At 38.3% G+C, this 27776-nt stretch overlaps 1 pseudogene; it reads right to left on the bottom strand.

Moving 5' to 3' along the window:
* LOC116904551 lies at window positions 1-26633 on the bottom strand (annotated as a pseudogene).
* Window positions 26634-27776: the final 1143 nt, after the last annotated feature.

Genomic DNA, 27776 nt, shown 5'->3' with positions numbered 1-27776 from the left:
TTTCAATTAACAGGATTTATTCTAATCATAATGAAATACTACAGGTTGGTTATTGGGATTTGATTTAATTGTATAAGAGTTTAAGAAATCAGAAAGAGCAGAGTCCTGGAGACTTTGAAGCAAACCATGTCCATGCACCAGAGAAAATGTGTCCTGTCTTCACCAGGATGGAAGAAGCCTCTGCTCTGCCATATCAGATTCCAGAGAACATTCCCAAACTCTTCCAGCTCATCTCTCTGTTTGCACAGCAGACTAAATCCTGTGAACAAAACACCTGTTTGAAAGCAGTCACACATTATTAGAGGAAACAAATGAGGATCAGCACATTCCATTTTTACCTTTAACTCTTGTTGGAGAGTCAATGAGGGAATTTATCCAGTCTCTTCTGACAAATACATGGGTAGGGGTTCCAGCACTTAGCATTTTCTAGTCTTATTTTAGATAAGAACATACATTCTCCATCCTTTACATTGTATTTCTTTAGGTTCAAGGAACTAAAGAACAAAAACAATTGGCAACTGTTTAATTTTGAAAATTCCCTGAAATAAGTCATGGTTTTTAAAATTCTATTTGCAAAAGTATATGGAATATAGAACTACTAATCATAAGTTCACCACATAAATGTCTTTTCTCTAAGCTCATAAAAGGAAATGGTCTCCTAATCACGCAAAATGTTTCCATCTTATTTCAGACTCCCAATTTTTTGGTAAGCAGGTAAAATTTATTTATTACCAAAGAATTATTTTATGCTAAACTTCCTTTCACATTAATATTTTAATCAATAAAAATTCTAGAATAATAGTAAAACAGATGTGCTTGTCACATAGAACAAGAACTTATATATTTATGTTTTAAAGTGAAAGGGGAGATTTGACATACAATCACATATGATGGCTTGTATCTTTTGTATGAAACTGTTTCCCTTTCTTCCTGCTGACCTCATAATTAATGAAGCTGAGACTTCATGGAAACATGGTAATCTAATGAACTGCCTGTATGCAACACAACTCTGATTTCTGCAGGATGGTATATCAGAGACCACAACTACCCTTCTGTTTAAAAAATGCAGGTACATAAAATAATATTTTAGAAAACAGAGATAACTACCACTAAAACAGAAGGACTATGAGTTCTGGAACAGCTTGGGCTATGTAGCAAAACAAGAATTAAAAATGAATTATTTAATAATTAATTATTCATATTCTCTAGTATAAACTAATGGAAATCAGATTTCTACTCAACCCGACTTGTTAGCAGGAATTGGAACAAACTTAGATGATCAGGACATCACTGAAGCTAGTGTTTCCCCTAAGAAGTAATTAACTAAAGAATGTACTCCCTGGGCTCCAACCTCCTAAGTAGCAATGAATAGCCTAGTAAGAGCACCAGTGGAAAGGGAAGCCCATGGTCCTGCCAAGATTGAACTCCCAGTGAACATGATTAAAGGGTGTTAATGGGGGAGGATGGGGAGGGGAACCCCATAGAAAAGGGAGGGGGTTAGGGGATTTTGGCCTAGAACCAGGAAAGGAATAACAATCAAATGAAATAAGAAATACCCAAGTTAAAAAGATGAAAAAAATGCACTCAAAACTGAGATTCTTAACATTAAATCCAGCCAGGTCTATTGGGAAACAATTGTAGTTCCAGTATTTGGAAGATGCAAGTGAAAGATTTAAGATTCAAGGAAAGCCTTTCACACATAGGGAGCTTGAGCTTAGTTAGGGTTACTGAGTCTCAAAGAAGGAGAGAAAGAGCATGAAACCCACTGAAACTACACGGGCTGAGATTTCATTTTTTATTTTTTCATTTTTTTCTTTTATTGGTTATTTTCTATTTACATTTCAAATATTAATCCCCATTCCTGGTTTCCCCTCTGGAAATCCACTATCCAATCCCTCCACACCCTACCTCCTTAAGGGTGCACCTTCACCCACACAACCACTCCCTCCTGCTGACCATCCCTGGCATTCCCCTGTACTGGAGCATTGAGCTTTCATAGGATCAAGGGCCTCTTCCTCCATTGATGCCCAACAATGCAATCCTCTGCTACATTTGCAGATGGAGCTATGGGTCGCTCCATGTGTACCCATATGGTTGGTAGTGTAGTGCCTGGAAACTCTGAGTGGTCATGTTAGCTGATATTGTTGTTCTTCCTATTGGGTTGCAACCCCCCTCATCTATCTCATTCCTTTCTCTAACTCCTCCATTGGGAAACCTGTTCTCAGTCCAATGGTTGGCTGTGAGCATCTGCCTCTGTATTAGTCAGACTCTGTGGCAGAGTCTCTCTTGAGAAAGCTATATCAGACTCCTATTAGCATGCACCTCTTGGCATCCCCAATAGTGACTGGGTTTGGTGACAGTCATCAGGGAAATGTGACTAAAAACAATCCTGAGTAACCACCAAAAAAGAAAAAAAACAATCAACAAATGGGATATAAAACTAAACCAAGAATTGACAGCAGAGAAATCTCAGATTGCTGAGAAGCACCTAAAGAAATGTTCACAGGGGCCGGGCAGCAGTCGCCAGTGCAAACATTCACAGCTCTGCATAGACATTCCTGAGAGAAGATTACAGAGAACTGAAGATTTTACAAGGCAATATCTCCCATTACAGGCCCTGATATACAGATTCTGAGAATCAATATCTCGGACACCGCCGGAACCTGAAGAGACCAACCGGATAAACAGTTCTCTGCACCCAAATCCTGTGGGAGGGAGAGCTAAACCTTCAGAGAGCCAGACACGCCTGGGAAACCAGAAGAGTCTACACTCGGCCCACATCTCTGACACCAGAGGAAAACACCAAACACCATCGGGAACCCTGGTGAACGGAAGCTCCCGGAAAGGGCGGCACAGATCTTCCTGGTTGCTGCCACCGCGGAGAGCTCATAAGCAACACCCCACGAGCAAACTTGAGCCTCGGGACCGCAGGTAAGACCAACTTTTCTGCTGTAAGTGACCTGCCTGGTGAACTCAAGACATAGGCCCACAGGAACAGCTGAAGACCTGTAGATAGGAAAAACTACACGCCCGAAAGCAGAACACTCTGTCCTCATCACTGGCTGAAAGAAAACAGGAAAACAGGTCTACAGCACTCCTGACACACAGGCTTATAGGACAGTCTAGCCACTGTCAGAAATAGCAGAACAAAGTAACACTAGAGATAATCTGATGGCAAGAGGCAAGTGCAGGAACCCAAGCAACAGAAGCCAAGACTACATGGCATCATCGGAGCCCAATTCATCCACCAAAGCAAACACGGAATATCCAAACACACCAGAAAAGCAAGATCTAGTTTTCAAAATCATATCTGATCATGATGCTGGAGGACTTCAAGAAAGACGTGAAGAACTCCCTTAGAGAAACACAGGATAACATAAATAAACAAGTAGAAGACTACAGAGAGGAGACACAAAAATCCCTGAAAGAATTCCAGGAAAACATTAATAAACAAGTAGAAGCTTATAGAGAGGAATCACAAAAATCCCTGAAAGAATCCAGGAAAACTCAATCAAACAATTGAAGGAATTAAAAATGGAAATAAAAGCAATCAAGAAAGAACACATGGAAACAACCCTGGATATAGAAAAGCAAAAGAAGAGACAAGGAGCCGTAGATACAAGCATCACCAACAGAATACAAGAGATAGAAGAGAGAATCTCAGGAGCAGAAGATTCCATAGAAATCATCGACTCAACTGTCAAAGATAATGTAAAGCAGAAAAAGCTACTGGTCCAAAACATACAGGAAATCCAGGATTCAATGAGAAGATCAAACCTAAGGATAATAGGTATAGAAGAGAGTGAAGACTCCCAGCTCAAAGGACCAGTAAATATCTTCAACAAAATCATAGAAGAAAACTTCCCGAACCTAAAGAAAGAGATGCCTGCAAACATACAAGAAGCCTATAGAACTCCAAATAGATTGGACCAGAAAAGAAACACCTCCCGACACATAATAGTCAAAACACCAAATGCACAAAATAAAGAAAGAATATTAAAAGCAGTAAGGGAAAAAGGTCAAGTAACATATAAAGGCAGACCTATCAGAATCACACTAGACTTTTCACCAGAGACTATGAAAGCCAGAAGATCCCCGACAGATGTAATACAGACCCTAGGAGAACACAAATGCCAGCCCAGGTTACTGTTTCCTGCAAAACTGTCAATTAACATAGATAGAGAAACGAAGATATTCCATGACGAAACCAAATTTACACAATATCTTTCTACAAATCCAACACTACAAAGGATAATAAATGGTAAAGCCCAACACAAGGAGGCAAGCTACACCCTAGAAAAAGCAGGAAACTAATCGTCTTGGCAACAAAACAAAGAGAAGAAAAGCACACAAACATAACCTCACATCCAAATATGAATATAACAGGAAGCAATAATCACTGTTCCTTAATATCTCTCAACATCAATGGTCTCAACTCCCCAATAAAAAGACATAGATTAACAAACTGGATACACAATGAGGACCCTGCATTCTGCTGCCTACAGGAAACACACCTCAGAGACAAAGACAGACACTACCTCAGAGTGAAAGGCTGGAAATCAACTTTCCAAGGAATTGGTCGGAAGAGGCAAGCTGGAGTAGCCATAGTAATATCGAATAAAATCAATTTTCAACTAAAAGTCATCAAAAAAGATAAGGAAGGATACTTCATATTCATCAAAGGAAAAATCCACCAAAATGAACTCTCAAACCTAAATATCTATGCCCCAAATACAAGGGCACCTACATACATAAAAGAAACCTTACTAAAGCTCAAAACACACATTGCATCTCATACAATAATAGTAGGAGATTTCAACACCCCACTCTCATCAATGGACAGATCATGGAAACAGAAATTAAACAGAGACATAGACAGACTAAGAGAAGTCATGAACCAAATGGACTTAACAGATATTTATAGAACATTCTATCCTAAAGCAAAAAGATATACATTCTTCTCAGCTCCTCATGGTACTTTCTCCAAAATTGACCATATAATTGGTCAAAAAATGGGCCTCAACAGGTACAGAAAGATAGAAATAATCCCATGTGTCCTATCATACCACCACGGTCTAAAGCTGGTCTTCAATAAAAATAAGGGAAGAACGCCAACATACATGTGGAAGTTGAACAATGCTCTACTCAACGACAACCCTGGTCAAGGAATAAATAAAGAAAGAAATTAAAGACTTCTTAGAATTTAATAAAAATGAAGGTACAACATACCCAAACTTATGGGACACAATGAAAGCTGTGCTAAGAGGAAATCTCATAGCTCTGAGTGCCTGCAGAAAGAAACAGGAGAGAGCATATGTCAGCAGCTTGACAGCACACCTAAAAGCTCTAGAACAAAAAGAAACAAATACACCCAGGAGGAGTAGAAGGTAGGAAATAATCAAACTCAGAACTGAAATCAACCAAGTACAAACAAAAAGGACCATAAAAAGTATCAACAGAACCAAAAGTTGGTTCTTTGAGAAAATCAACAAAATAAATAAACCCTTAGCCAGACTAACCAGAGGACACAGAGAGTGTTTCAAATTAACAAAATCAGAAATGAAAAGGGAGACATAACTACAGATTCAGAGGAAATTCAAAAAATCATCAGATCTTACTATAAAAGCCTTTATTCAACGAAACTTGAAAATCTGCAGGAAATGGAAAACTTCCTAGACAGTTACCAGGTACCGAAGTTAAATCAGGAACCAATAAACTAATTAAACAACCCCATAACTCCTAACGAAATAGAAGCAGTGATTAAAGGTCTCCCAACCAAAAAGAGCCCAGGTCCAGACAGGTTTAGTGCAGAATTCTATCAGACCTTCATAGAAGACCTCATACCAATATTATCCAAACTATTCCACAAAATTGAAACAGATGGAGCACTACTGAATTCCTTCTATGAAGTTACAATTACTGTTATACCTAAACCACACAAAGACCCAACAAAGAAAGAGAACTCCAGAACAATTTCCCTTATGAATATCGACGCAAAAATACTCAATAAAATTCTGGCAAACCGAATCCAAGAGCACATCAAAACAATCATCCACCATGATCAAGTAGGCTTCATCCCAGGCATGCAGGGGTGGTTTAATATACAGAAAACCATCAACGTGATCCATTATATAAACAAACTGAAAGAACAAAACCACATGATCATTTCATTAGACGCTGAGAAAGCATTTGACAAAATTCAACACCCCTTTATGATAAAAGTCCTGGAAAGAATAGGAATTCAAGGCCCATACCAAAACATAGTAAAAGCCATATACAGCAAACCAGTGGCTAACATTAAACTAAATGGAGTTAAACTTGAAGCAATCCCACTAAAATCAGGGACTAAACAAGGCTGCCCACTCTCTCCCTACTTATTCAATATAGTTCTTGAAGTTCTAGCCAGAGCAATCAGACAACAAAAGGAAATCAAGGGGATACAGATTGGAAAAGAAGAAGTCAAAATATCACTATTTGCAGATGATATGATAGTATATTTAAGTGATCCCAAAAGTTCCACCAGAGAACTACTAAAGCTGATAAACAACTTCATCAAAGTGGCTGGGTATAAAATTAACTCATATAAATCAGTAGCCTTCCTCTACACCAAAGAGAAACAAGCCGAGAAAGAAATTAGGGAAAGGACACCCTTCATAATAGACCCAAATAATATAAAGTACCTCGGTGTGACTTTAATAAAGCAAGTAAAAGATCTGTACAATAAGAACTTCAAGCCTCTGAAGAAAGAAATTGAAGAAGACCTCAGAAGATGGAAAGATCTCCCATGCTCATGGATTGGCAGGATTAATATAGTAAAAATGGTCATTTTACCAAAAGCGATCTACAGATTCAATGCAATTCCCATCAAAATACCAAACCAATTCTGCAAAGAGTTAGACAGAACAATTTACAAATTCATCTGGAATAACAAAAAAATCCAGGATAGCGAAAACTATTCTCAACAATAAAAGTACTTCAGGGGGAATCACTATTCCTGAACTCATGCAACATTACATAGCAACAGTGATAAAAAACTGCATGGTATTGGTTCAGGGACAGACAGATAGACCAATGGCACAGAATTGAAGACCCAAAAATGAATCCACACACCTATGGGCACCTGATTTTTGACAAAGGAGCCAAAACCATTCAGTGGAAAAAATAGCATTTTCAGCAAATGGTGCTGGTTCAACTGGAGGTCCACATGTAGAAGAATGCAGATCGATCCATGCTTATCACCCTGTACAAAGTTTAAGTCCAAGTGTATCAAGGACCTCCACATCAAACCAGATACACTCAAACTATTAAAAGAAAAACTAGGGCAGCATCTCGAACACATGGGCACTGGAAAAAATTTCCTGAACAAAACACCAGTGGCTTATGCTCTAAGATCAAGAATCGACAAATGGAATCTCATAAAACTGCAAATCTTCTGTAAGGAAAAGGACACTGTGGTTAGGACAAAACGGCAACAAACAGATTGGGAAAAGATCTTTATCAATCCTACAACAGATAGAGGGCTAATATCCAAAATATATAAAGAACTCAAGAAGTTAGACCGCAGGGAAACAAATAACACTATTAAAAAATGGGGTTCAGAGCTAAACAAAGAATTCACAGCTGAGGAATGCCGAATGGCTGAGAAACACCTAAAAAAATGTTCAACATCTTTAGTCATAAGGGAATTGCAAATCAAAACAACCCTGAGATTTCACCTCACACCAGTGAGAGGGCTAAGATCAAAAACTCAGGTGATAGCAGACACTGGCGAGGATGTGGAGAAAGAGGAACACTCCTCATTCTTAGTGGGATTGCAGACTGGTACAACCATTCTGGAAATCAGTCTGGAGGTTCCTCAGAAAACTGGACATTGAACTACCTTAGGATCCAGGTATACCTTTCTTGGGCATATACCCATAAGATGCCCCAATATATAAAAAAAAGACACGTGCTCCACTATGTTCATAGCAGCCTTATTTATGATAGCCAGAAGCTGGAAAGAACCGAGATGCCTTTCAACAAAGGAATGGAAGAATACAGAAAATGTGGTACATCTACACAATGGAATATTATTCAGCTATCAAAAACAATGCCTTTATGAAATTCATAGACAAATGGTTGGAACTGGAAAATATCATCCTGAGTGAGGTAACCCAATCACAGAACAACACACATGGTATGCATTCATTGATAAGTGGCTATTATCCCAAATGCTTGAATTGCCCTAGATGCACACAACACATGAAACTCAAGACAGATGATCAAAATGTGAATGTTTCACTCCTTCTTTAAAAGGGGGAACAAGAATACCCTTGGCAGGGAATAGAGAGGCAAAGATTAAAACAGAGACAGAAGGAACACCCATTCAGAGCCTGCCCCGCATGTGGCCCATACATATACAGCCCCCCAATTAGACAAGATGAATGAAGCAAAGAAGTGCAGGCCGACAGGAGTCGGATGTAGATCTCTCCTGAGAGACACAGCCAGAATACAGCAAATACAGAGGCAAATGCCAGCAGCAAAACACTGAACTGCGAATAGGACCCCCGTTGAAGGAATCAGAGAAAGAACTGGAAGAGCTTGAAGGGGCTCGAGACCCCTTATGAACAACAATGCCAAGCAACCAGAGCTTCCAGGGAATAAGCCACTACCCAAAGACTATACATGGACTGACCCTGGACTCTGACCTCATAGGTAGCAATGAATATCCTAGTAAGATCACCAGTGGAAGGGGAAGCCCTTGGTTCTGCTAAGACTGAACCCCCGTGAAAGTGATTGTTGGGGGGAGGGCGGCAATTGGGGGAGTGTGGGGAGGAGAACACCCATAAAGAAGGGGGGAGGGACTAGGGGGATGTTTGCATGGAAACTGGGAAACGGAAAACATTCGAAATGTAAATAAGAAATACTCAACTTAATTAAAAAAAAAAAGAAATGTTTAAACTTCTTAGTGATCACTGGAATGCAAATCAAAATGACCCTGAGATTCCACCTTATACTAGTCAGAATGGATAAGATCAAAACATCATGGGACAATACATGTTGACCAGAATATGGAGAAATAGGAACACTCCTTCACTCCTTGTGGGATTCCAAACTGGTACACCCACTGTGGACATCAATTTGGAGGTTCCTCAGAAAATTGGAAATAGACCTACCCAAAGACCCAGAAATAATACTCTTAGGGCTGTACCAAAAGATGCCCCATTATGCCACAGTGCACATGTTCCACTGTGTTTATAGTGGCCTTATTTGTATTAGCAAGTATCTGGAAACAACCCAGATGTCCCAAGACAGAATAATGGATACAGAAAATATGGTTTAATTAAACAATGGAATACTAATCAGCTATTAAGAACAAGGACATCCTGAGAATTGTTTGCAAATGGATGGAACTAGAAAATATCATCCTGAGTGAGGTAACTCAGACCCAAAGAAGATGCATGGTATGTTTTCACTAATAACTGGATATTAGCCAAAAAGAAAAAAAATCCCAAGATACAGTTAACAGAACTCAAAACGTACAGTGAACTCAAGGGCCCAAGTGAGGACAACTTAGTACCACATAGGAGGGAGAAGAAAACAACCACAAGAGGGGGAGAAAGGGAAGGACAGGAGATGTAAAAGGTATTGGGTAGGGGGAAGAGGGGAACATGATCCAGTATTGGGTGGGGAAAAAGACTGAAGCCCTGAGGGCCAGCAGAAAGAATGAAAACTGGCAACCTCCACTGGAGGGAGGTTGGGAGAAACCTGTAGAATATTCCAGAGAGCAGGGAAGTGAGAGACTCTTGGAAATCAAAGGGCATACCCTTGAAAAAATGCCCTACGGGGGGCAGGGGCAGGAACTTGTAGAGCCAACCTATAGCAGAGGGACAGGGCATCAAGTGACGAATGGGTGGGGTTGCTATGCCCCAGACAAACCTTTGACCCTGTCTGAAAGAAATGCAGGAATGGAAATGGGGCAGAGCCTGAAGAAAAGAAGGGCCAGAGACAGGCCCTAAATGGCATCCAGCTTTAGGGCAGGCCGCAAGATCTGACACCATTATCAAGGCTATGGGGCATTCACAAAAGGGAAACTATCATGACTGCCCTCTAAGAAACCCAAGAAGCTGCTGAAATTATCAGATGCAGATATGTGTACCCAACCAAGGAACTTCAGTGCTGCTCTACATAACAGGAAGAAAAATGGCCTTTACCATTTTAAGTCATATTTCCAAAGAATATTTCTTCCCTTTACAGTCCATCACCCTATTTGAGTGATGGCCTAAGAACTGTGGTTAAAATTTGATCCACAAGTAGTCCCAAATCATTACAGGAAGTCAACAAATATAACAAAATATTTCACTTTTATCTTTCCTTCCCTTCTCACAGAAATTCTGAGAAAAGCAATACTCTCTTTGCACAGATATGGAGTGGCTTTACCACAGTCATCATTATCTATATCCGTGACACCGGAAAATGCACAGCCTCTCTCTTAGATAATGATTCCATTACAGATAAATCAATAGAAAACAAAAAAAATAAATAAAATGGGAAATTATTTAAGTATAAAGCATATTGACTTAGGCCAAGGTATTTGAAAACAAGGTTTATTAACCAAAGTGTACACAATATCTACTTAATCAAAAGTGCATCAATAAAACTGTTAATTTTCTTTGAATTCATAAAAACTTCTTGGGCCAGTTACATGGCTCACACAAACTGACAATCCGAGTTCTGATATCAGCTCACATAGTTGGAAAGAAATAACTTAGATGGTGTATTAAGTGGCACAACTACATTCTTAGGAAAACATACTTTAATATAGACTAAAATATATAAAACCATTATGACACTATGAAAGGTGAGGCAGGTCACTAATCTCATTGTTTGGGTGGCTGAATAAGGAAGATTTTAACCCAGGTTAGACATGGCTATAGAACAAGGTCCTAATCAAATATTAAGTAATAATTAAAACCCCACTTGATGCACAGTCAGGAAGCAGATCCCTACAGGCTTAGGCTTCAGCTGACACTTCAGAGGATAAGCAGAGCCTGGCAGGGAAAGAAAAATAGAGGATCTATGTGAAATGGTCATTTAATTCTAAAAAATTACTGCATGAAGTTCAGGAGTTCAAGGCATGTTGGGAAAATACAGTGAATTTTATCTAGACTATCCTAGGAAAAAATTTATGACAAAAATATCAGACAGAGAAAGCCATTCCCCAAGCACTTTGGGAAAAAAATGGCAACAGAATAAATTGTTAGTGTATGGTCACCTTTCTTCAACCTTAGATTTAATCCAGGGAGAAACAGAGTATTTAGATTTACTGTAGGAATAGAAAAAGAAGATAAATGAATTCAAGGTAGCCATAAACAACAGACAGGGATGTAAGATACAGTAGAAGTGAGAATACGCATTAGCCAGTCATGAGATTTCATTTGGGTACAATCAGTGAAGGATGTGTATTGAATATGGGCAAAAAGGAAAAGGATCCAAACCCGCTAAATAATCACAGATACACATGAAACACATACGCTGCATCATGAGCTCTTATCTTTACTTTCATAGTGATGAACTCCTAGATCTGTATACAAGAACACAAGTTAAACTCACAACTGCTTACTGTGTTCATTAGAAGATGTCATTGTAACAGATGGGCAAGGTCCTATGTCCTCCCACAGGAGAAAATGCTGGTGGTGGCAGCAGGAACACTCTGACTATTGTACTCCCTTACTCAAACTTCAGGTCTGGGCCTAGTAACTATATCATCACCAGGGAACAGTTTTGTAGCATAGTCGAGGTCAAAAAAGCTCTGTTCAATTGAATACAGGACTGTTCTCTCCCTCTGGTACTTCACTCTAAATTTTACCACCTGCCCATCTCTGACTCTATATGATACTAGAGGCTATAAGGAAATTTACAAATCCTATGGCCAATCATAACATCAAATACCAGAAATCTCAGAGTTTGGGAGATAGAGAGAGGAAGACTAGGAATACACTGTGTGAAATAATTCTTCATATGGACAATCCAAATAAATAACAGTATTAATAGTATCTGTGATTAGAACATATTAATACATCTTGTAAAGATGTCTGTCCTCCAGCCACTTCTGTTACAGTCTGCTTAAGAATGTCCTTCCAGTAAAGAGAGGAAGATATTTTCCAGAAAGTTTAGACTGTAGCTGTCCACACTGACAGGGTCACATTTAGAATCAAAGTGAGATAGACGTGCCAAGTTCCCAGGCACTGAATGAAAGATTCCTAGGAAAATTATCAATGCAGATGCCTCAGACTGTTTCTGAAGCTATTGGCAAAGAAACCCAGTGAGTACCGCAAAGAAAATGACATCATGAATAGAAGACAACAGAAATAGAACATGAAAACCACAAGAGTACAGACACTGGGATTATCGCTAGGACATGAATAAGTATAACTGACATCTTTCAAGAGATAAAAGACAGGCTGGGCATGCCTGTCTATATCCCAAATACCTGACAGATGGAGCTAAGAGGATCAGGAGTTCAAGGACTGCCTGAACTTTGAGACTATACATTATCTCAAAATATGAACAAAATAACAAAAATTCCATTTATTTTTATATTATATAGAAAGCAACTTAACACATATCTATGTAGCAAACTTATAAAGAATAAATAATACTGAGGTGATTTCTGAAAATTTGTATTTCTAAAAAAATCAGCAACCAGAAAAAATGATAAATATATAATTTGAAGGCAGAAGGTGAAGAATTCAAGTACAAAGCTGGATGAGGATTGAAAATAAGGGACATGAGAGAGTAAAGGATGGATTAACCAAAACTAAGGATATGTAAAGCTCCTTATAAAAACTCACAAGATAGTAATTTCATTTATGATCAACGCAAAGCAGATTCCATTACTCCTTGGTGGTTTGGAGTTGTGTGTGTGTGTGTGTGTGTGTGTGTGTGTGTGTGTGTGTGTGTGTGTGTGTGTGGTGTGTTGTTTGTGTGTTTGTTTTTGTTTTGAGGAGGGATAACTTTTTTGTCTTATTGTGATTTTTGTGTATTTTGGTCACTTGATTGATTTTATTTCCCCCTTAATTCTTGTTGCTGTTTTGGGGAGAATGTAATAGTATGACTTTGGAGGGTAGTAAGATGGGGAACAACAGGGAGCATTCTGTGGGCAGAGAACCCAAACAAAAGAAGATCTGAGCCTTTAAAAAGAACCCAGTGCAAAGCAAAGGATACTTCAAGAGGAACTACTTACTGGTCTGGGACATGACAAGGGTCTCCTACACAATACAGGTTACTGCTCCTCCACTTGGTTATCCATCATAACTACATGGAAAGGCCCTATTGCTGAAGATACTTCACACTTTGACACCAACACATAGAGAAGTCAATCCCAACCAATATAGAAATATCTTCCCCTAGGCTGGCTTTCAAAGTGCTAGAAACTGTTTTTCCAGGTTGTAGAGGAGAAAAGCTATGAGTAGACCTATTCTGCACTGGACCCTGCATGCTACAATGCTGACCTGTTAAACAAGATATGTTTTATGATAATTTTATGCTTTCTTATTGGAACTAGGTCCTTTATTATAAAAGGGAATAATGTCTGATGCTGTAATCCAAATCCAAAACCTGAGATTGAGGGTGGTCAGAGACCATTTGGTCCAATTGCTCTGCTAAGTACTCAGTGGTTAAAATGTGTTCTTAGCTTTTATAGCTATGGCCTAAACCTGTGCTGCTCTCAACTACATCAGGGATGAATCTTTTTTTCCTTTTTTCTTTGTGATATTATACATTTACATTTCAAATGATATCCTGCTTCAGTGTTACCCGACCACAATCCCGCATCCCATCTGCTATAACACCCTTCACTTCACCTACAGAAGGGTGCTCCTCCGCACACTTACCAATCCCAGTCTCACCTCTCTAGCATCTCCCTATGCTGGGGCATCAAGCCTCCACAGGAACAAAGGACTCCCCTCCCTCTGATGTCAGATAAAGCCATCCTCTGATATCTATATATCTAGAACCATGGATCCTTCCATGTACACTCTCTGGTTGGTGGTTTAGTCTCTGGGAGTTCTACATGCTCCACTTAGTTGATATTGATCTTCTTATGGGGTTATAATTGCCTTCATCTCCTTTGATTCTTCCCCTAGCTTTTCTATTGTGTTCCATGGGCTCAGTAAAATGGTTGGCTATGAGTATCTGAATCTGTCTTGGTCATGTGATAGTAGAAACTCTCAGGGAACAGTCATACTAGACTCTTATAGCAAGCACTTCTTGGCATCAGCAATAGTATCAAGTTTTGGTGTCTGCAAATGGGGATGTATCCTTAGGTGGGATAGTCTCTGGATGGCCTTTCATTTAGTCTCTTTCCAACTTTCAAACCTGTCTTTCCTTTGCAAAGGAACATTCTGGGTAAAACTTTTTGAGACTGGTGGGTAGCCCCATACCTCAACTAGGGGCCATGCCTATCTACTGGAGGTGGTTATTATAGGTTATATGTCCCCTTTGTGGTATATTTCATCTAGAGTCATCCCCATTGAGTCCTGGGTACCTCTGGTTTCCCTGGCATCTGAGACTTTCTAGTCATCACCTGTAGTTCCCCATTCCCCACTGCTACATATTTCTATTCAATTTCCTGACATTCTGTATATATGTCCTGTTTTTTCCAGTACTTGATCCTATCCCCGTTTGATATCCCCTTTCTATCTTCCTCCCAGGTCCCTTCATCACTCTACTTCCTATGATTATTTTGTACCCCATTCTATATAGGTTGAAACATAAATACCTAGGTGTTCCCTCTTTTTTATTATTATTGGATATCTTTTATTTACATTTCAAATATTATTCCCTTTCCTCTTTTCCCATCAATGAACCCCCTATTCCATCCCTCTCCCATTCTTCTTTAAGGATCTTCACCCTCCAAAACCACCCTCATTCCTACCTCTTCTCCCTGACATTCCCCTATACTGGGAGTTCCAGCCTTGGTAAAACCAAAGGCTTCTCCTCCCATTGGTGCCTAACATGGCCATCCTCTGCTACATATGCAGCTGAAGCCATTGTTCTGTCCATGTGTAGTCTTTGGGTTGTGGTTTAATCCCTACAAACCCTGGTTGTTTGGTATTGTTGTTCTTATGGTGTTGCAAGCCCCTTCAGCTCTTTCAGTCCTTTCTCTAATTCCTCCAACAGGGACCTCATTGTCACTTTAATAGTTTTCTGGTACCATTTGCCTCTGTATTTGTCATGTTCTGGCTGAGTCTCTCAGGAGGCAGCTATAGCAGGCTCCTTTCAACATGCACTTGTAGGCTTCATCAATATTGTCTAGCTTTAGTGGCTGTATATACATACATACATATATACATATATATATACATATATATATATATATATATATATATATATATATATATATATATATATGAATCACCACACACACACTGACACACACACACACACACACACACACACACACACACATGAATAGTTCCCCTGGTGAGAAATAGGCATTTCTTCAGTCTTTGATCCAGAGTTTTTCTCCATATATACTCCTATGAATATTGTTGTCCCCCCTTTTAAGAAGGAGAGTGAAGCATCCACACTTTGGTCATCTTTTTTCTTGTGCTTTGTGTGATCTATGGATTGTATCTTGGATAATTTGAGTTTTTAGCTAATACCTACTTATATTTGTGTGCAAACCATGTGTATTTTTTTTTGTGATTGGGTCACCTCACTCGGATGATATTTTCTAGTTCCATTCATTTACCTATGAATTTTATGAATCACTGTTTTTGGTAGTGGAGTAGTACTCAATTATATAAATGAACCATATTTTCAGTATCCATATTTATTTTAAGGGACAACTGGATTATTTTGAGCTTCTGGTGATTATAAATGAGGCTGCTAAAAACATGGTGGAGCCTGTGTCCTTCTTATACTTTGGAGCAACTTTTGGGTGTATGTGCAGGAGTGCTATAGCTGGGTCTTCAGTTAGAAGTATTTTCAGTTTTCTGAGGAACTGCCAGCTTGATTTGCCAAGGGGTTTTACCAGCCTGCAGTCCTACTAGAAATGGAGGGGTGTTCCACTTTCTCCACATCCTCATTAGCATCTGATGTCAAATTTGTTTTTGATCTTAGCCATTGTGATTGGTATGAGGTGGAAACTCAGGATAATTTGATTTGCTGTCCCCAGTGACTAAGGATTTTGAACATTTTTTAGGTACTTCCTGGTTATACAAGATTCCTTACTTGAGAATTCTTTGTTTAGCTCTGAGTTCCATTTCCATAGGGTTATTAGGCTCTCTGCCGTCTATCTTTTGAGGTTTCTGTAAATTTTAGATATTAGCCCTCTATCTATTCTAGGGCTTGGTAAAGATATTTTACAATCTATAAGTTGTGATTTTGTCAAAATTATAGTATTCCAACTTCTAGCCAGAGCAATTAGACAACAAAGTAAATCAAGGAAATAAAAATTGAAAAGGAGGAAGTCAAAATATCACTCTTTGCAGATAATATGATAGTTTACATAAGAGACCACAAAAATGCTACCAAAGAACTCCTACAGTTGTTGAAGAACTTCTGCAAAGTGCCTGGATATAAATTGACTCTAACAAATCAGCCTCCCCCTACTGAAAGGATAAATGGGCAGACAATAAAATTATGGAAGCAACATCTTTCACAATAGTCAGTAATTATATAAAATAAATTCTATCAAATTAATAGGCTTCCTAAACTGAAAGAATATATAGACTGTGAAAAATATGAAAACAACACCCTACACAATAGTTTCAGATATTATGAAAAAACTTTGGTATGAATCTAACCAGGTAAGTGAAAGATTTGTATGACAAGTACTTCAAGTCTCTGAAGAAAATAATTGAAGAATTCCTCAGAAGATAGAACAGTCTCCCATGCTGATGCATCAGCAGGTTTGACATAATAAAAATAGCCACCTTACCAAAAGAAATCTAAAACCAAAATATTCAGTGAAATCCTCATCAAAATTCCAATACAATTCTTCACAGAGGTATAATGAGAAATTCACAAATTCATTTGGAATTTTAAAAAAAGGTAGCAAAAATTATTCCCAATAATTAAAGAAGTTCTGGGGTAATCACCATTTCAGACCTCAAGCTGTTCTACAGAGCAATAGTGATTAAAAAAAAACCTAAATGGCATGGTATTTGTGCAGAGAAATGCACATAGATCAATGGCATAGAATTAAAGAACCAGAAATAAACCACAGCCTATGGTCACTTCAACGTTGACAAAGAAGTTAAAACCATTCAGTGGAAAAAGGCAGCATTTTCAACAAATGGTGCTGGGTTAACTGGAGGGTCACCATGTAGAAGAATTCAAATTGATTCATTCTATTCTCCTTTTCCAAAGATCAAGTCCAAGTTGATCAAGGTCTTCTACATAAAAAGAGATATGCTAAATCTAGTAGAAGAGAAAGTAGACAAGAGCCTGAAACACTTGGGCAGTGAACAAATTTTCCTGAAAAGAACACCAATGACTCATGCTATAAGATGAACAATCAACAAATGGGAACTCATAAAGTTGAAATGCTTCTCTAAGGCAGAGAACCTTCTTTACATAGCAGGCTATAGTCCATGCAGAGTGGCAGAATTTATCACAGTGCATAGGAGAAGTGTATATGTGCTGAGCCCTAAAGGAGACATCTGCATCAACTTCTTTGCCTCCACACAACCAGCAAATTTCAGAGGAGAGCAGAGAAGAGGACATAGAAAAAATATAAGAGCAAGACAAGGGGAAAAGCTCTGTGAAATTCAAGCTTCTGAACAAGAAGAAATTTCTGCAAATTTATTTCTTCCCAAGAATCCACTATTCTTAGGTGACAGCTGCAGGTAAAGAAAGAGATAATGCTTTATTGAGTGGTTGGCCACCGGTATGTTTCCTTGTTCCAGTGGAGTGCATACAACTATGCACTTATAGACAGTTATGAAGACATAAGTGAATATAATGCATGTTTGAGCTTTTAGAGGGGGTAGGGTTTGATATGTTCATATATTTTTGGAAGTAAATATGATATTCAATAAAAATACATATTACTAACAAAGATAGTCATGGAAGAGTTTTCTAACAAATTATAAATAATCAAACTACTCAGGATTTTCTAAACCCCGTAAGTGAATGGCAGGCACATGTATATATAATATAAGCTGAAAACAAAAAGAAATGTCACATGAATGTCTGAATGACTCAGGTGCAATGTATCTGTCATGATCATTTGGTCACTCCACACTATTTTAAGTTATTGACTTTCTAGAGCCTTTCTTATATTACAAGAAACAGTTCTGAGATGTATGCAGTTTTAAGCCACTTTTGGTCAGTTCTGTGAACATACAACTTGCCTCTGTAACACTTTCTCAGAGACTGCCTTATGCTACATGTCCTTAACTATAAGCTCATAGAAAATGAGGAAAGGCATGTGAAATGAGAAAAAAGCCTTTGCACACAAACCTCCCAGTACCCACACCAGTGTTAGTCTTAAGAGTTTAGAAACTCACAATTCAGATTGGCCATTATCAATCCATGACCATTCCTTTTTGTTTTATTATATGACAATCCAATCCAGTAACTGTCTGAAAGAACCTGGAGCCGAAGGAACTTCTGTAAAAGAAACAACATGCCCTATGATGAATTTTCTGTAGGTTTGATGAAAGAACAAGAAAGAAAATTTCCCACCATTCCAGTATCATTCTGTGCTGTCCTGTTCTCTCATTCATCAATCACACCATGTTCATTTTGGAAAGGACTTCCTACAATAGCACATTTAAATCAAAACTAAGTCAGTTCTATAAGTTATTTAAAATAAAACCTTCAAGTGTCCTGAGATATTAAGATCATGACATGCTGTGTGAGTATGTTTCTTAGACCACATCTCACTAAGTAACCATGACTGGACTAGAAGTCACAATCTTCCTATTTAAGGCTAATTTAATGCTATTTTTTGATTTAGCATATTTGGACTGATGTCTGAATTTCTTCCAGTGCTTTATCTATGCCTGAGCTAAATAGAAAATTCTTAATGTAGGAATCTTGAATGGTCATGAAGCACATAAATGTATGTTCAATGTCTTCAGCAACCAGAGAAATGCAAATCAGAACAACTCTGAGACCTCACTTTACACCAGTAGGCATGGTTAATATTAAAAACTCAAGTGATAGCACATGCTAAGAAGGTTATGGAGTAAGGAGAACACTCCTCCAGTGTTGGCGGGAGTGGAAACTTGCACAATGTCTTTAGAAATAAATTTGGAGGTTTACCAGAAAAGTGGTAATAGTTCTAATTCAAGAACAAGCTATACCACTCCTAGACATATACCCAAAAAGTGCTCAATCATTCCACAAAGACACTTGCTCAATTATGTTCATAGCAGTTTTATTCATAATATCCAGAAACTGAAAACTTCTTAGATGTCCCTCAATTGAAGAATTAATAAAATCTTTGGAACATCTGCACAATGGAATAGTAGTCATCTATGAAATACAAAGACACCAGTTTTACAGACAAATGGATGGAACTTGAGAATATCATCCTGAGGTTGCCAAGTCCCACAAAGACATTTTTGGTATGTTTTAACTTATGAGTGGACATTAGTCATAAAAAAGAGAATGTCTATGCTACATACCACAGACCCAAGTAGTCTGGACAGAAAGAGGGGCACAAGCAAGAATTCTTGAGTCTCACTTGGAAGGGGGAATGGAATGGTTATGGAAGGCAAATGGAGACAGGGAACTGAGTAGGAGAGGGGTTCATGAGGGGAGTGGAGTTGCAGCTTCATGTGTGGGGAAACATGGGGTTATGGCCTGATTGTCATGAGAAACAATGGAATTCTGCAACTGCTGAGGAGGTCGGTAGGGAACATCTTCTGGAACGTGGTGACCAGTGATAGGAGAGGCACACAATAATCAGTAGGGGTGTCCTTAGCTGAGACACTATGTAGACTGGTGAGACAGCCTCCTGTGGCCAGGAAAGAATCCCTTGGGAGCAATAGCAACATCAACAAACTGACAAAACTTTTGAAAGAAACTCAACCTGTCTATAAGAAATGCAGGATTTGGAAATGGAGTAAGACTGAGGGAAGCAGGCAACAAATAACTGGCTCAAATTGAGACCCATCCTGTGGAAAAGCATCAATCCATGACCCTATTAATGATACTCAGTTATGCTTGCAGACAGGAGTCTAGCATGCTGACCTCTGTGAGCCTCTACCAAGCAGCTTAGTCATGCATACACAGGAACCCAAAGCCAAACCATGGATGGAGCTTGGGGACCCTTATGGAAGAATAGTAGGATGGATTGTGATCCCTTAAGGGGATAGGAGCTCCACATGAAGACCAAGAGTAACACTAACTTGGACCCTTGGGGATCTCAGAGACAGACCACTAAACAAAGAACATATGTAGGGCTGGACCTTGGCTTCCCAGCATATATGCAGATTTGTCTTCTTTTGGTATCTGAACAATTGCAGCAGACAAAAGTTGTTGCCTGTATATGAGTTATATTCTAACTGAGCTGCCTTGTCTGAACTCAGTGGAAGAGGATGCACCTAGCCTCATGGAGTTGGGGGGCTCTGGGCACCTGGTGCTCCCCACAGTGATCTCTTGCCTGGCCTATGTTCATGGGTTTGGGCCAAGCAGGGAGAGAACTCAGGTAGGGAGGGGGCACAGCTTTCGCCACCCCCTCTGCCAGTACTTCTCCTTTTTGCTGCTGCCACTTTGGTTGCTTAGGCTGGGCTGAGCCAGCAGCAGACTGAACAGTTGGCGAATGATGCAGGAGGGCTTTTGGTGGCAATTTCGAGACAGCAGATCTCTTCCCCAAGAGGCATTGTTACAGCTCTTATGACAGAAGCTCTCAAACAATGGAATAATTCCTGCACACTTTTAATCCTTAACATGATTCTTAAATACAGTTTTTGGATGGGTCAGTGTGTGACAGCAGGTACTTCCTATTGGTTTCTCCTGAGAGTTTGGGAAGACCTCGTCTACATATTCAGGGACATGGTACTATTTCTATGACTGATCTGTCTTGAACCTATGTGACCTGTGGTCATGTCCTTACCTATGGAGTAGGGGCTTGGAGCATTGCCCAATGTGAGTGCTCGATCTCAAATCTCTCTATAGGGGTCAGTGGGGGAGCTGCAGCTAGTGAGGCCTTGATTTGGGAGACTGGGAATTTGCCTGCTGTTCCATTTAGGCTTTCAAAAGATATGATCTATCTCAAACAGGTATTAGGGTACCTTTCACAGCCTGCAGCCCAACATGCAGTCTCGATGTGCCAGGGTTTGAAAAAACAAGGGGGGCAAAATATTTTTGCTCCTTCTCCTGTTCCTCTCCTGCTGCTGCTGCTGCTACTGTTGCTTCTACTGTAGCTACACTACTACTACTACTACTACTACTACTACTACTACTACTAGTACTAGTACTACTACCTACTACTGCTAGTATTACTACTACTAGTAGCAGTACTATTCCTACTGAAAAATAATAAAAATTTTAAATAAATGTTTACAGTTAAGTGTATCAAATGGATTTAAACATACTTTTATGTTATTATTTGAACATGTATTAAATTGATATATAAATATAATACTGTGTTATAAATAACAATGTTTTCAAGGTGAGCCTGCCATCATTTCTCTAGAAAAATACAGACTTCAATGAGATTTCATTAGTAATAATTAAAACAGGAAATGTCAGATATTGGGATTATAAAACATAAGAATACTGTTCAGTAATGGAAGGGACAGTCTCAGTGAAAATCACCATGGACCTAACTGGTCAACCACTTAATTACACATTTTTCATATCATCTCATATTATAGACAGGCACAGAGGTCAGTTACTTTCCCTTTTGGCATCTGATTTCTCATCTCAGGAAGTCTCACTTCCAGTTCCAAAGAGCAAACATTAGACAGAGGGAGTTTATTTAGAACTCTATGAAGAAAAATAACTCTCAGCCAGAGGATGTGCTGTACCAAAGGTTTAAACTTAATCAGGAAAAGGCATGCTTTCTGAGGGACTCTCTTATAGGCTCCTGAGAAAGGGAGTAGACTGAAAGCCACAAGTGTATCTGTAGTAATGAGTCTCCCCTAACAGACACTTGTTTCAAAGTTTTGTTTATATTACAGAAAAATCATATACATATAAAAATATGGATTTAATATCTAATTATTCAGGGCTAGAGACAAAATCGAACAGAATAAAGGGGCAAGTGTCTACAGTACCAGTTCATCCTCATCATCTATCTTCAGAAGGGATAAGCTGGAATCCTGGCAGGTCTGTTTACATCCATTCCATGCTTTTGTGTCCAGGATGAAATAATAACATTTTATACCATAGCAGAACCAGTATATTTCAACATTTTTGCCTGTGAAAGTGAAGTTAAATGGTTAAATTTATTATTTTCTTGTATTGTGTTATCAGAACACAATATTAATTAATGTTGTGTTGAAAGAAAGAAAGATAGAGGGGGTGGGGTAAAATCTCCCAGGTTTCAGAAAATGAGATTCTATAATGCCCAGAGACCCCTGCACACCCATGAGTTATGCAACATTGTTGATAACACTAGAGATATAGAAACATTTCCTGTGTCAATCATGTATGATTCAGTAGAGAAAAGAATACTATTAATCCTTTAAAGGGAAATGCATTGGCTGGACATGATAACTTATTCCTATAACCTGAGTACTCCAAAGAGAGAGGACAGGAAGATAACTATTAGTTTGGACTCATCCTAGGTTAAGTAATGACTTCCAGGCCAACATTGGATACACTTTGAGTTCCAAGTCAACCTGGACTACACAATGATATCATGTCTCACATGAAACCCAAGAGAGAGATGCTGACCTATGTGACAAACATGGATGAACTTGAAGATGGTGAATAAAGAGAAACACACCAGGTCTAGGACCATAACTTATGATTCTAATCAGATTAGGTTTTTAAATCAGCCCAGTTCTATGAAACAGAGGCTTATAAGATACCAGGAGCTGGAGGGCAGGAAATGAGCACTTGCTATTCAGAGGAAGTTAAACTGATGACAGAATTCTAGATCTGCTGTAATGCATTGTGTCCACACTGGTCCACACAGTACTGTGAACTTAGCATTGTGCCATGTCTTTGTTAAATTCTCTTACCTTGAGAGAAATGAGAGACATACAAGGGAGGTTTTGATGTTGATAGTCTGTTCTCATGATTATGTTGATGATTGGTAATTCCATGCCCAGCAGGCAGTAGAAGTGTCAAAGATACACTGACTTCTAGAAACTATAAGATTCTGCTAACTCAAACAGGGATTTCTGAGTTGCTGGTGCCTACATGAAATAAGGAACCCTCAAATGATTAACCAAGGCATCACCAGCATCTTAAGCTGAAGGTTAGACATCAAAGCTTCCATGAAAGAAACAATAGATGATAATGCACTTCTGTATTCATGGTCCTCCCTCGCTACATACCTGTGTGCTGAGAGGAAGGTATAACAGTCTTAGTTTCACTGTACCATCTTTTCTGTTCTCTGTTTAGAGATTGCAGAAGATCATTGCCTTGACTACAATTTATAGACATATTTCTTAGCATTTCTTCCTTTAAATCGATGTCACTTTGCATGGTGCTGCAGTTATTGAAAAGGCTTAGAGTTTCCTCCAGCAGTTCATGTTTTTTTCATGAGCATACTGAAAAAAAAATGCCCATAAATTATTCAACAAATAAATTTCTAAGTAAAATATTCTTTTTCATGGGTCCGTATTCTTAACCCATTGACTCACTATTGATGAAAATTTGAATTAAAAAAAAAACATTAAAAATGTGGAATAACTGTTATAATCATCATATGGAATCCAAAAAATATCAACATAAAATATTCAGCTTATGTTTTAGCACAGCATGGAAATTATATTTTCTGTAAATGGGACACCTGTTAGGAATGCAATAAATTTTAAACTTAATGTCTCTGTACAGATGAAGTCTTTTTACTTAACCATGACCTCAATATGCATTAAAGAAAAAGGAAAAGAATGCCATAAGTTCTTTGCAAAGCTGTATCTTACTATACTTTTATGTAATATTAACAATCCCCTGAGCTCAGAATGTACACTTCCACCAAGTCCTCAAAAGGAACATGACCACGAGTGAGAAAGAACAGGTCAATTCCTAAGAGCCCCAGAGCTAACAGATTAGTATGAATAAGGACAGAACACTGCAGAGTATAAGGAAAAGATATTAAAGTCCATAGATTCTGATTTATCTCCTGATTATAGGCTACAAAATTGACAGAGTATTTAACTGCATCATCCCTTTCCAAAACTATGTTTTAGGTAGAAGTTCAAATAATATGTATCTCAATTACTCACTGTTTGTCACGAACATTGCAACAGCTACCAGCCGAAGGGAACAGAGGATTACAAGAGCTACCACAATGAGCTGCCAGGGGACTGACCTCTCTTAAATCAACAAAACAAAACAAGAAAAACAACACCATGAAAACAGCACATCTCAATACTAATAAAATTTTGTATAGCAGAGAAACATGGGGAAATTATGTACAAGTTGATGGTACAAACAGTGAAAGTGCCATGAAAATTGTAGATTTCTACCTAAAATACACCCACTGAAGAAATACTAAATGTTTGAAGTTTCACAAAATTCTGAACTCATTTCTGCTTTAGCCTTGTATGATGAATCCTCCCAACTCAAACTAAAAATAGCTGCATGCCACACATGTACCCTCACCTGGTTCTCCAGGAACAAAAGTGCATTCTAGGGAAGGAATTGGAGACATAGATACAATCGCAGTACAAGATAACAAACTGGAGCATAGAGTCCACCAAGAGAGATAACTGAGGATGGAGAGGAATGAAAGATGGATGGATGTTCTTGAGAACTATTACGGAACCACAGCTGGTCTGGAATTGATCTGTATAAATCCTAGAAAGGGCCTATACTTAAACTATTTCTTTTTCCCTGTAAGTTTGATTTTGCTCTGTATTATACTAAATATTCTTCAGTATCTAAGGTATTTGGAATCTGAAACTTATGCTTCTGATTATTACTACATCAAAGAAGAACACAATCTTGGCTTGGAACTCAGCCATGACAGTATGTATAGAACAACTAAAAAAGAAATAGAGAAGAAAAGAAAAGGTGATACTTCTTCATTTTCATTAATAAATGATTCTTTGACATTTTCAGGAACTCATAATAGGGTATAGTTATTCCCACTTCCCCTAATCTTCTCATCCCCTCTTCCTTCATCTGCAATTTTATTTCCATTTGGAGACTTCATCCTCTGATGGACAACTTTTGGTGCCTGTTAGATGTTGGAGATATTTATAACAATTAAAGCACTTTCCTAGAGAATGAAAATATTATTTATAATGCATAAGCTTCATTTCTGTAGCATTTTGTTTCTCTAGAAACTTTACTCTTTTTCAGATTCTAGTTTGTCTGTTAGTTTTAAAGTTTTCAGAATTTTTCTTGACTACACTAAAAAAATCTTATGGTTCCTCACTTTTTTTATTTTTATGTTTTATTGAATATTTTATTTCAAATGTTCTCCCCTTACCCACCCCCGCTTCTCTCATTCCCCCCTTCCCCTTCTATGTGGATGCTTTTCCTCCCAACCACCCATTCCAATCCCATCACCCTGGCATTGCACTACTCTGGAGAAATGTGCCTTCACAGTACCAAGGACTTCTCCTCCTATTGATGCCCAGACAATGCTGTCCTCTGCTACGTATGCAGCTAAAGACATGGGTCTCTCCATTTGTCCTCTTGGTTGGTGTTTTAGTCCCTGGAAGATCTGAGGTGTTTGATATTCTTGTTTTTCCTATGGGGTTACAAACCCATTCAACTCCTTCAGTCCTTTCTCTACTTCCTCCATTGGGGTCCCCATGCTCAGTTTGATGATTAGCTGCAAGCATCCTGGTCTCTATCATTAAGGCTCTGGTAGGCTCCCTAGGAAACATCCACATCAGGCTCCTATCAACAAGCACTTCTTGGCATCAGCAATATTGACTGGGTTTGGTAGTTGCCTATGGGCTTTTTCCCCATGTAGTGCAATCTCTCAATGTCCTTTCCTTTGGGCTCTGCTTCACTCTTTTTCACTGTATTTCCTCCTATGTGTATTTTGTTCCCCCTTCTAAGAAGGACTGGAAACATGCAAATTTCAGTATTCTACTCACTTCTTGATTCTCAAGATTTCTTTCCCTACATTTTCCCATTGTGTTACTCTCCTCATCTGATTTATTTGGTAACTGACTAAAAGCTAAAGAGTAGAAGTAGTTTATCATTCTTCCTTTTTAGTTTTAAAACTTGATTGCTTTATTTTTTAAATTTTGTTTTAAACAGTTTTGTACTTAATTATCCTCCAACTAATATTCCCAGTTCCCTTCTAGTCTTGTGTAAAACCAACCCCAGATAAAGTGGAACATGATAGTTTTCAATAGAATCCAGTAAGGTATTTTTAAACTGTTGAAAGTTTAAAATGCATAAAAAGCAATTGATTTTAGACACTAAAAACTCTTACCTCTGTGGCCAGCTTTTCTGGCCCCTTGAGTCTCCTCAGACCTCACTTGGTTCTGCAAGCCTGAAGACATTTTAAATCTCACAGTTGAGTAAGAGACCTCCTGCTCACTCATTTTGGGAGTGGTACATGAAGTTTGTTTTCAGTTAAAAGTTGGGCTTTCAATGATTTCTAGAAAAAAATTTTGAAATAATTCATTTTTGGTATGGTACCTGGATTTGATGATACAGATGGCTTGCAAAGGGTGGGGTCTGATTGATTTACTTAATGATCCAAACACCCTGACATGGAATGACCCTTATTTCCATTACAGGTATTAACCCTTTGCAGATTTCTGTTAAATTAGTTTATTTCTAGTGGCCCAGCAAATTTTGTTAAGAAATATATAAAGAATTAAAAATTTACTAACTCATTATACTATTGGCACAGCAATGGTTCTAAATATTCAGGCATATAAACATGTTAGGTAAAATAGGCACCACTGAAAATCATTAAAAAATTTTTAAACAAAGTGTCCAAATAGACGGGACTCAAATCATTAGGATTAAATAAAAATGTTGCTTTAAAATTATTTACACGTTTCTATAAACACATGAATAGTAAATGTTCTTTCAGTATTTTTATTGATACATGGATCTCAGAGTTTCTCAGGCACTACCTTCAAAATAATATTTGAAAATTAATACTGCACATAATACAAGATATATAAATATCTCTTGGATTGAATCCTCAATTAACTGAGATATACATCTTCCCCATCTAGGCACAATCTGCATATTCTTCTCTATGCTTGAACCTGGTTAATCAATTCAACCAGAAAGGTTTCTACTGAGACTAATAATCCAGATCCAGAAAGACAAAACTAAATATTGTGTCTCATCTGAGGCTCCTGGCTCAAAGTCTTCAGAAATCCTATGTTACCTTTAGTAACTGCAGCAACAAGAAAAGTAAAAAGGAGACATCACTGAATGGGATGTGGGAGCAAAAGAGAGAGGTAAAGGGGAAACAATTTGAAGTTTTAATTTCAAATCATTCCATGTGCACACCCATCTACATGTAATATACTCACACATGGTATGATATTGCAAGAGGAAGCTATATGAAAATAAATTTTGTTACTATGCAGCATACATGAGCTAATGCCCATGAAAAATACAATCTGATAATAGATATCAATGTATTAGTAAATAGTAAGTATTGGTAACCGACTTTACCTTTACATTAATAACTTAGATGTGAGCCAGCAGATAATAAAGAT

Source organism: Rattus rattus, chromosome 6 (assembly GCF_011064425.1).
Source record: "Rattus rattus isolate New Zealand chromosome 6, Rrattus_CSIRO_v1, whole genome shotgun sequence".
NCBI classification, from domain to species: domain Eukaryota; kingdom Metazoa; phylum Chordata; class Mammalia; order Rodentia; family Muridae; genus Rattus; species Rattus rattus.
Note: the sequence above shows the minus strand (reverse complement) of the source record. Positions and strands in the feature narration are given on the sequence as shown.